Raw genomic sequence first — 11,369 nt, forward strand, 5'->3', positions numbered from 1 at the left:
TTGAGTTCCACAATTGAATTCAATGCAATTTAAGCAAAACTTTGACGAGGATTGTTTAATTCATGAGTTCCATAATAGAAGTCTATGTAACTTGCAATGCTTTGATGCGCATTGCTTAATACTTGAGTTCCACAATAGAAGTGTATCCAATGTAGCAAAGCTATAATGAGCATCGTTTAATTCTTGAGTTCCACATTAGAAGTATACGCAATATAAGAAAAGCTTTGATGAGCATTGTTTGATTTATTAGTTCCACGAAGTCTATGCAATTTAGCAAAGCTTTGATGAGCATTATTTCATTCTTGAGTTCCACATTGGAAGTCTATGCAATTTAGCAAAGCATTGATGAGCATTGTTTAATGAATTCCACAATAGAAGTAACCTTTGCAATTTAGCAAAGATTTGATGAGCATTGTTTAATTCTTTAGTTCCACAATAGAAGTGTATGCACTTTAAGCAAAGCTTTGATGAGCGTTGTTTCATTCTTGCTACAATAGAAGTCTATGCAATATAGCAAAGCTTTGATGAGTATTGTTTATCTCTTGAGTTCCACAATAGAAGTCTATGCAATTTAAGCAAAGCTTTGTGTGCATTGTTTAATTTTCGAGTTCCACAATAGAAGTCTATGCAATTTAGCAACGCTTTGATGAGCATTGTTTAGATCTTGTGTTCCACAATAGAATTCTATGCAATTTAAGCAAATCATTGATGAGGATTGTTTAAATCTTGAGTTCCACAATAGAAGTATATGTAACTTAGCAAAGCTTTGAATCACATTGTTTAATACTTGAGTTCCATAATAGAAGTCTATGCAATTTACCAAAGCTTTGATAAGCATCGTTTAATTCTTGAGTTCCACAATAGAAGTCTATGCAATTTAAGCAAGTCTTTGATGAACAGTGTTTGATTCTTGAGTTCCACAATAGAAGTCTTTGCAATTTAGCAAAGCTTTGACGAGCATTGTTTCATTCTTGGGTTCCACATTAGAGGTCTATGCAATTTAACAAAGCATTAATGAGCATTGTTTAATTGTTGAGCTCAACAATAGAAATGTATACACTTTTAACAAAGCTTTGATGAGGATTGTTTCATTCTTGAGTTCCACATTATAAGTCTATGCAATTTAGCAAAGCTTTGATGAACATAGTTTAATTCTTGGGTTCCACAATAGAAGTAGTCTTCGCAATTTAGCAAAGCTTTGATGACCGTTGTTTAATTCTTGTGTTCCACAATAAAAGTCTGTGCAATTTAATCAAAGCTTTGATGAGCATTGCTTCATTCTTGTGTTCCACAATAGAAGTCTATGGAATTTAAGAATGTTTTGATGAGCATTGTTTAATTCTAGAGTTGGACAATAGAAGTAGCCTTCGTAATTTAGTATAAGTTTGATGAGCCTTGTTTAATTCTTGAGTTCCATAATAAAAGTCAGTGCAATTATAGAAAAGCTTTGATGAGCATTGTTTCATTCTTGAGTTCCACATTATAAGTCTATGCAATTTAGAAATGCTTTGATGAGCATTGTTTAATTCTAGAGTTGCACAATAGAAGTAGCCTTCGTAATTTAGCATAGTTTTGATGAGCATTGGTTAATTCAAGAGTTGCACAATAGAGGTAGCCTTTGTAATTTAGCATAGTTATGATGAGCATTGCTATATTCTTGAGTTCCACAATAGAAGTCTATGCAATTTAAACAAGGCTTCTTAATTTACCATAGTTTTGATGAGCATTGTTTCATTCTTGAGTTCCACATTAGAAGTCTATGCAATCTAGCAATGCTTTGATGAGCACTGTTTAATTCTAGAGTTGCACAATAGAAGTAGCCTTCGTAATTTAGCATAGTTTTGATGAGCATTGTTTTGTTCTTGAGTTCCACAATAGAAGTCTATGCAATTTAAACAAGGCTTTGATGAGCATTGTTTCATTCTTGAGTTCCACAATAGAGTTCTATGCAATTTAAGCAAATCTTTGATGAGCATTGTTTAATTCTTGAGTTCCACAATTGAATTCGATGCAATTTAAGCAAAACTTTGACGAGGATTGTTTAATTAATGAGTTCCATAATAGAAGTCTATGTAACTTGCAATGCTTTGATGCGCATTGCTTAATACTTGAGTTCCACAATAGAAGTGTATCCAATGTAGCAAAGCTATAATGAGCATCGTTTAATTCTTGAGTTCCACATTAGAAGTATACGCAATATAAGAAAAGCTTTGATGAGCATTGTTTGATTTATTAGTTCCACGAAGTCTATGCTTTGATGAGCATTATTTCATTCTTGAGTTCCACATTGGAAGTCTATGCAATTTAGCAAAGCATTGATGAGCATTGTTTAATGAATTCCACAATAGAAGTAACCTTTGCAATTTAGCAAAGATTTGATGAGCATTGTTTAATTCTTTAGTTCCACAATAGAAGTCTATGCAATATAGCAAAGCTTTGATGAGTATTGTTTATCTCTTGAGTTCCACAATAGAAGTCTATGCAATTTAAGCAAAGCTTTGTGTGCATTGTTTAATTTTCGAGTTCCACAATAGAAGTCTACGCAATTTAGCAACGCTTTGATGAGCATTGTTTAGATCTTGTGTTCCACAATAGAATTCTATGCAATTTAAGCAAATCATTGATGAGGATTGTTTAAATCTTGAGTTCCACAGTAGAAGTATATGTAACTTAGCAAAGCTTTGATGATCATTGTTTAATACTTGAGTTCCATAATAGAAGTCTATGCAATTTACCAAAGCTTTGATAAGCATCGTTTAATTCTTGAGTTCCACAATAGAAGTCTATGCAATTTAAGCAAGTCTTTGATGAACAGTGTTTGATTCTTGAGTTCCACAATAGAAGTCTTTGCAATTTAGCAAAGCTTTGACGAGCATTGTTTCATTCTTGGGTTCCACATTAGAGGTCTATGCAATTTAACAAAGCATTAATGAGCATTGTTTAATTGTTGAGCTCAACAATAGAAATGTATACACTTTTAACAAAGCTTTGATGAGGATTGTTTCATTCTTGAGTTCCACATTATAAGTCTATGCAATTTAGCAAAGCTTTGATGAACATAGTTTAATTCTTGGGTTCCACAATAGAAGTAGTCTTCGCAATTTAGCAAAGCTTTGATGACCGTTGTTTAATTCTTGTGTTCCACAATAAAAGTCTGTGCAATTTAATCAAAGCTTTGATGAGCATTGCTTCATTCTTGTGTTCCACAATAGAAGTCTATGGAATTTAAGAATGTTTTGATGAGCATTGTTTAATTCTAGAGTTGGACAATAGAAGTAGCCTTCGTAATTTAGTATAAGTTTGATGAGCCTTGTTTAATTCTTGAGTTCCATAATAAAAGTCAGTGCAATTATAGAAAAGCTTTGATGAGCATTGTTTCATTCTTGAGTTCCACATTATAAGTCTATGCAATTTAGAAATGCTTTGATGAGCATTGTTTAATTCTAGTGTTGCACAATAGAAGTAGCCTTCGTAATTTAGCATAGTTTTGATGAGCATTGGTTAATTCAAGAGTTGCACAATAGAGGTAGCCTTTGTAATTTAGCATAGTTTTGATGAGCATTGCTATATTCTTGAGTTCCACAATAGAAGTCTATGCAATTTAAACAAGGCTTCTTAATTTACCATAGTTTTGATGAGCATTGTTTCATTCTTGAGTTCCACAATAGAAGTCTATGCAATTTAAAGAAGGCTTCTTAATTTACCATAGCTTTGATGAGCATTGTTTAATTCTAGAGTTGCACAATAGAAGTAGCCTTCGTAATTTAGCATAGTTTTGATGAGCATTGTTTTGTTCTTGAGTTCCACAATAGAAGTCTATGCAATTTAAACAAGGCTTTGATGAGCATTGTTTCATTCTTGAGTTCCACAATAGAGTTCTATGCAATTTAAGCAAAGCTTTGATGAGCACTGTTTAATTCTTGAGTTCCACAATTGAATTCGATGCAATTTAAGCAAAACTTTGACGAGGATTGTTTAATTCATGAGTTCCATAATAGAAGTCTATGTAACTTGCAATGCTTTGATGCGCATTGCTTAATACTTGAGTTCCACAATAGAAGTGTATCCAATGTAGCAAAGCTATAATGAGCATCGTTTAATTCTTGAGTTCCACATTAGAAGTCTACGCAATATAAGAAAAGCTTTGATGAGCATTGTTTGATTTATTAGTTCCACGAAGTCTATGCAATTTAGCAAAGCTTTGATGAGCATTATTTCATTCTTGAGTTCCACATTGGAAGTCTATGCAATTTAGCAAAGCATTGATGAGCATTGTTTAATGAATTCCACAATAGAAGTAACCTTTGCAATTTAGCAAAGATTTGATGAGCATTGTTTAATTCTTTAGTTCCACAATAGAAGTGTATGCACTTTAAGCAAAGCTTTGATGAGCGTTGTTTCATTCTTGCTACAATAGAAGTCTATGCAATATAGCAAAGCTTTGATGAGTATTGTTTATCTCTTGAGTTCCACAACAGAAGTCTATGCAATTTAAGCAAAGCTTTGTGTGCATTGTCTAATTTTCGATTTCCACAATAGAAGTCAACGCAATTTAGCAACGCTTTGATGAGCATTGTTTAGATCTTGTCTTCCATAATAGAATTCTATGCAATTTAAGCAAATCATTGATGAGGATTGTTTAAATCTTGAGTTCCACAATAGAAGTATATGTAACTTAGCAAAGCTTTGATGATCATTGTTTAATACTTGAGTTCCATAATAGAAGTCTATGCAATTTACCAAAGCTTTGATAAGCATCGTTTAATTCTTGAGTTCCACAATAGAAGTCTATGCAATTTGAGCAAGTCTTTGATGAACAGTGTTTGATTCTTGAGTTCCACAATAGAAGTCTTTGCAATTTAGCAAAGCTTTGACGAGCATTGTTTCATTCTTGGGTTCCACATTAGAGGTCTATGCAATTTAACAAAGCATTGATGAGCATTGTTTAATTGTTGAGCTCAACAATAGAAATGTATACACTTTTAACAAAGCTTTGATGAGGATTGTTTCATTCTTGAGTTCCACATTATAAGTCTATGCAATTTAGCAAAGCTTTGATGAACATAGTTTAATTCTTGGGTTCCACAATAGAAGTAGTCTTCGCAATTTAGCAAAGCTTTGATGACCGTTGTTTAATTCTTGTGTTCCACAATAAAAGTCTGTGCAATTTAATCAAAGCTTTGATGAGCATTGCTTCATTCTTGTGTTCCACAATAGTAGTCTATGGAATTTAAGAATGTTTTGATCAGCATTGTTTAATTCTAGAGTTGGACAATAGAAGTAGCCTTCGTAATTTAGTATAAGTTTGATGAGCCTTGTTTAATTCTTGAGTTCCATAATAAAAGTTAGTGCAATTATAGAAAAGCTTTGATGAGCATTGTTTCATTCTTGAGTTCCACATTATAAGTCTATGCAATTTAGAAATGCTTTGATGAGCATTGTTTAATTCTAGAGTTGCACAATAGAAGTAGCCTTCGTAATTTAGCATAGTTTTGATGAGCATTGGTTAATTCAAGAGTTGCACAATAGAGGTAGCCTTTGTAATTTAGCATAGTTTTGATGAGCATTGCTATATTCTTGAGTTCCACAATAGAAGTCTATGCAATTTAAACAAGGCTTCTTAATTTACCATAGTTTTGATGAGCATTGTTTCATTCTTGAGTTCCACATTAGAAGTCTATGCAATCTAGCAATGCTTTGATGAGCACTGTTTAATTCTAGAGTTGCACAATAGAAGTAGCCTTCGTAATTTAGCATAGTTTTGATGAGCATTGTTTTGTTCTTGAGTTCCACAATAGAAGTCTATGCAATTTAAACAAGGCTTTGATGAGCATTGTTTCATTCTTGAGTTCCACAATAGAGTTCTATGCAATTTAAGCAAATCTTTGATGAGCATTGTTTAATTCTTGAGTTCCACAATTGAATTCGATGCAATTTAAGCAAAACTTTGACGAGGATTGTTTAATTCATGAGTTCCATAATAGAAGTCTATGTAACTTGCAATGCTTTGATGCGCATTGCTTAATACTTGAGTTCCACAATAGAAGTGTATCCAATGTAGCAAAGCTATAATGAGCATCGTTTAATTCTTGAGTTCCACATTAGAAGTCTACGCAATATAAGAAAAGCTTTGATGAGCATTGTTTGATTTATTAGTTCCACGAAGTCTATGCAATTTAGCAAAGCTTTGATGAGCATTATTTCATTCTTGAGTTCCACATTGGAAGTCTATGCAATTTAGCAAAGCATTGATGAGCATTGTTTAATGAATTCCACAATAGAAGTAACCTTTGCAATTTAGCAAAGATTTGATGAGCATTGTTTAATTCTTTAGTTCCACAATAGAAGTGTATGCACTTTAAGCAAAGCTTTGATGAGCGTTGTTTCATTCTTGCTACAATAGAAGTCTATGCAATATAGCAAAGCTTTGATGAGTATTGTTTATCTCTTGAGTTCCACAACAGAAGTCTATGCAATTTTAGCAAAGCTTTGTGTGCATTGTCTAATTTTCTAGTTCCACAATAGAAGTCAACGCAATTTAGCAACGCTTTGATGAGCATTGTTTAGATCTTGTGTTCCATAATAGAATTCTATGCAATTTAAGCAAATCATTGATGAGGATTGTTTAAATCTTGAGTTCCACAATAGAAGTATATGTAACTTAGCAAAGCTTTGATGATCATTGTTTGATACTTGAGTTCCATAATAGAAGTCTATGCAATTTACCAAAGCTTTGATAAGCATCGTTTAATTCTTGAGTTCCACAATAGAAGTCTATGCAATTTAAGCAAGTCTTTGATGAACAGTGTTTGATTCTTGAGTTCCACAATAGAAGTCTTTGCAATTTAGCAAAGCTTTGACGAGCATTGTTTCATTCTTGGGTTCCACATTAGAGGTCTATGCAATTTAACAAAGCATTGATGAGCATTGTTTAATTGTTCAGCTCAACAATAGAAATGTATACACTTTAAACAAAGCTTTGATGAGGATTGTTTCATTCTTGAGTTCCACATTATAAATAAGTCTATGCAATTTAGCAAAGCTTTGATGAGCATAGTTTAATTCTTGGGTTCCACAACAGAAGTTGTCTTCGCAATTTAGCAAAGCTTTGATGACCGTTGTTTAATTCTTGTGTTCCACAATAAAAGTCTGTGCAATTTAATCAAAGCTTTGATGAGCATTGCTTCATTCTTGTGTTCCACAATAGTAGTCTATGGAATTTAAGAATGTTTTGATGAGCATTGTTTAATTCTAGAGTTGGACAATAGAAGTAGCCTTCGTAATTTAGTATAAGTTTGATGAGCCTTGTTTAATTCTTGAGTTCCATAATAAAAGTTAGTGCAATTATAGAAAAGCTTTGATGAGCATTGTTTCATTCTTGAGTTCCACATTATAAGTCTATGCAATTTAGAAATGCTTTGATGAGCATTGTTTAATTCTAGAGTTGCACAATAGAAGTAGCCTTCGTAATTTAGCATAGTTTTGATGAGCATTGGTTAATTCAAGAGTTGCACAATAGAGGTAGCCTTTGTAATTTAGCATAGTTTTGATGAGCATTGCTATATTCTTGAGTTCCACAATAGAAGTCTATGCAATTTAAACAAGGCTTCTTAATTTACCATAGTTTTGATGAGCATTGTTTCATTCTTGAGTTCCACAATAGAAGTCTATGCAATTTAAAGAAGGCTTCTTAATTTACCATAGCTTTGATGAGCATTGTTTAATTCTAGAGTTGCACAATAGAAGTAGCCTTCGTAATTTAGCATAGTTTTGATGAGCATTGTTTTGTTCTTGAGTTCCACAATAGAAGTCTATGCAATTTAAACAAGGCTTTGATGAGCATTGTTTCATTCTTGAGTTCCACAATAGAGTTCTATGCAATTTAAGCAAAGCTTTGATGAGCACTGTTTAATTCTTGAGTTCCACAATTGAATTCGATGCAATTTAAGCAAAACTTTGACGAGGATTGTTTAATTCATGAGTTCCATAATAGAAGTCTATGTAACTTGCAATGCTTTGATGCGCATTGCTTAATACTTGAGTTCCACAATAGAAGTGTATCCAATGTAGCAAAGCTATAATGAGCATCGTTTAATTCTTGAGTTCCACATTAGAAGTCTACGCAATATAAGAAAAGCTTTGATGAGCATTGTTTGATTTATTAGTTCCACGAAGTCTATGCAATTTAGCAAAGCTTTGATGAGCATTATTTCATTCTTGAGTTCCACATTGGAAGTCTATGCAATTTAGCAAAGCATTGATGAGCATTGTTTAATGAATTCCACAATAGAAGTAACCTTTGCAATTTAGCAAAGATTTGATGAGCATTGTTTAATTCTTTAGTTCCACAATAGAAGTGTATGCACTTTAAGCAAAGCTTTGATGAGCGTTGTTTCATTCTTGCTACAACAGAAGTCTATGCAATATAGCAAAGCTTTGATGAGTATTGTTTATCTCTTGAGTTCCACACAGAAGTCTATGCAATTTAAGCAAAGCTTTGTGTGCATTGTCTAATTTTCGAGTTCCACAATAGAAGTCAACGCAATTTAGCAACGCTTTGATGAGCATTGTTTAGATCTTGTGTTCCATAATAGAATTCTATGCAATTTAAGCAAATCATTGATGAGGATTGTTTAAATCTTGAATTCCACAATAGAAGTATATGTAACTTAGCAAAGCTTTGATGATCATTGTTTAATACTTGAGTTCCATAATAGAAGTCTATGCAATTTACCAAAGCTTTGATAAGCATCGTTTAATTCTTGAGTTCCACAATAGAAGTCTATGCAATTTAAGCAAGTCTTTGATGAACAGTGTTTGATTCTTGAGTTCCACAATAGAAGTCTTTGCAATTTAGCAAAGCTTTGACGAGCATTGTTTCATTCTTGGGTTCCACATTAGAGGTCTATGCAATTTAACAAAGCATTGATGAGCATTGTTTAATTGTTGAGCTCAACAATAGAAATGTATACACTTTAAACAAAGCTTTGATGAGGATTGTTTCATTCTTTAGTTCCACATTATAAGTCTATGCAATTTAGCAAAGCTTTGATGAGCATAGTTTAATTCTTGGGTTCCACAACAGAAGTAGTCTTCGCAATTTAGCAAAGCTTTGATGACCGTTGTTTAATTCTTGTGTTCCACAATAAAAGTCTGTGCAATTTAATCAAAGCTTTGATGAGCATTGCTTCATTCTTGTGTTCCACAATAGAAGTCTATGGAATTTAAGAATGTTTTGATGAGCATTGTTTAATTCTAGAGTTGCACAATAGAAGTAGCCTTCGTAATTTAGTATAAGTTTGATGAGCCTTGTTTAATTCTTGAGTTCCATAATAAAAGTCAGTGCAATTATAGAAAAGCTTTGATGAGCATTGTTTCATTCTTGAGTTCCACATTGTAAGTCTATGCAATTTAGAAATGCTTTGATGAGCATTGTTTAATTCTAGAGTTGCAAAATAGAAGTAGCCTTCGTAATTTAGCATAGTTTTGATGAGCATTGGTTAATTCAAGAGTTGCACAATAGAAGTAGCCTTTGTAATTTAGCATAGTTTTGATGAGCATTGCTATATTCTTGAGTTCCACAATAGAAGTCTATGCAATTTAAACAAGGCTTCTTAATTTACCATAGTTTTGATGAGCATTGTTTCATTCTTGAGTTCCACATTAGAAGTCTATGCAATCTAGCAATGCTTTGATGAGCACTGTTTAATTCTAGAGTTGCACAATAAAAGTAGCCTTCGTAATTTAGCATAGTTTTGATGAGCATTGTTTTGTTCTTGAGTTCCACAATAGAAGTCTATGCAATTTAAACAAGGCTTTGATGAGCATTGTTTCATTCTTGAGTTCCACAATAGAGTTCTATGCAATTTAAGCAAATCTTTGATGAGCATTGTTTAATTCTTGAGTTCCACAATTGAATTCGATGCAATTTAAGCAAAACTTTGACGAGGATTGTTTAATTCATGAGTTCCATAATAGAAGTCTATGTAACTTGCAATGCTTTGATGCGCATTGCTTAATACTTGAGTTCCACAATAGAAGTGTATCCAATGTAGCAAAGCTATAATGAGCATCGTTTAATTCTTGAGTTCCACATTAGAAGTCTACGCAATATAAGAAAAGCTTTGATGAGCATTGTTTGATTTATTAGTTCCACGAAGTCTATGCAATTTAGCAAAGCTTTGATGAGCATTATTTCATTCTTGAGTTCCACATTGGAAGTCTATGCAATTTAGCAAAGCATTGATGAGCATTGTTTAATGAATTCCACAATAGAAGTAACCTTTGCAATTTAGCAAAGATTTGATGAGCATTGTTTAATTCTTTAGTTCCACAATAGAAGTGTATGCACTTTAAGCAAAGCTTTGATGAGCGTTGTTTCATTCTTGCTACAATAGTAGTCTATGCAATATAGCAAATCTTTGATGAGTATTGTTTATCTCTTGAGTTCCACAACAGAAGTCTATGCAATTTTAGCAAAGCTTTGTGTGCATTGTCTAATTTTCTAGTTCCACAATAGAAGTCAACGCAATTTAGCAACGCTTTGATGAGCATTGTTTAGATCTTGTGTTCCATAATAGAATTCTATGCAATTTAAGCAAATCATTGATGAGGATTGTTTAAATCTTGAGTTCCACAATAGAAGTATATGTAACTTAGCAAAGCTTTGATGATCATTGTTTAATACTTGAGTTCCATAATAGAAGTCTATGCAATTTACCAAAGCTTTGATAAGCATCGTTTAATTCTTGAGTTCCACAATAGAAGTCTATGCAATTTAAGCAAGTCTTTGATGAACAGTGTTTGATTCTTGAGTTCCACAATAGAAGTCTTTGCAATTTAGCAAAGCTTTGACGAGCATTGTTTCATTCTTGGGTTCCACATTAGAGGTCTATGCAATTTAACAAAGCATTGATGAGCATTGTTTAATTGTTGAGCTCAACAATAGAAATGTATACACTTTAAACAAAGCTTTGATGAGGATTGTTTCATTCTTGAGTTCCACATTATAAATAAGTCTATGCAATTTAGCAAAGCTTTGATGAGCATAGTTTAATTCTTGGGTTCCACAACAGAAGTAGTCTTCGCAATTTAGCAAAGCTTTGATGACCGTTGTTTAATTCTTGTGTTCCACAATAAAAGTCTGTGCAATTTAATCAAAGCTTTGATGAGCATTGCTTCATTCTTGTGTTCCACAATAGAAGTCTATGGAATTTAAGAATGTTTGATGAGCATTGTTTAATTCTAGAGTTGCACAATAGAAGTAGCCTTCGTAATTTAGTATAAGTTTTATGAGCCTTGTTTAATTCTTGAGTTCCATAATAAAAGTCAGTGCAATTATAGAAAAGCTTTGATGAGCATTATTTCAT

Source organism: Lactuca sativa, chromosome 1, assembly GCF_002870075.4.
Source record: "Lactuca sativa cultivar Salinas chromosome 1, Lsat_Salinas_v11, whole genome shotgun sequence".
Lineage (NCBI taxonomy): Eukaryota > Viridiplantae > Streptophyta > Magnoliopsida > Asterales > Asteraceae > Lactuca > Lactuca sativa.